The sequence below is a fragment of the Myotis davidii genome, unplaced genomic scaffold (assembly GCF_000327345.1).
Source record: "Myotis davidii unplaced genomic scaffold, ASM32734v1 scaffold866, whole genome shotgun sequence".
NCBI lineage: Eukaryota > Metazoa > Chordata > Mammalia > Chiroptera > Vespertilionidae > Myotis > Myotis davidii.
Genome location: NW_006297145.1, coordinates 367,463 through 368,003, shown reverse-complemented (window position 1 = coordinate 368,003; position 541 = coordinate 367,463).

Below are 541 nucleotides of genomic sequence, written 5' to 3'. Positions count from 1 at the left end.
ACTCACCGAGGTGAACAACTTCTCTCTACCCAAACCTCCCACACCTTCTCCTCCATCCAGTTTCAGTTGATGACCTTGCCTCATGCTTTGTTGAGAAAAATACAAGTCACCAGAAGCAAACTCCCTCAACTTCTCACCACCCATGCCCAAGCCTACGGTATCTATTCTCATTTTTTATTGTAACCTGCCATGATGAAGGAAGCATCCTCAGGCCTAATAAAAGCCAACCCTCCTCTTGGCCCTGAATCCCATCCCATGAAGTCATCCTTCGGAAGGACCTCACTTCCTTCATTATGCCATTTCCTGGAATATGATTAGTCTCCCCCTCTCTCCACTAAATAATTCCCATCAGTAAGCAAGCACGCTTTAGTGTCTGCTCTTACCAAAAAGTCGTCTTGACTGCTGCAGTGCCCACAGCATTCCTCTATCTGTATTCATCATCAAATTTGTCAGGAGTTATCTATACACAATATTTCCAAGTTTTTCCACTTATTTCTCTTTTTCACTTAATGTATTTTTCTAGAAATTTTAATACAGGGAA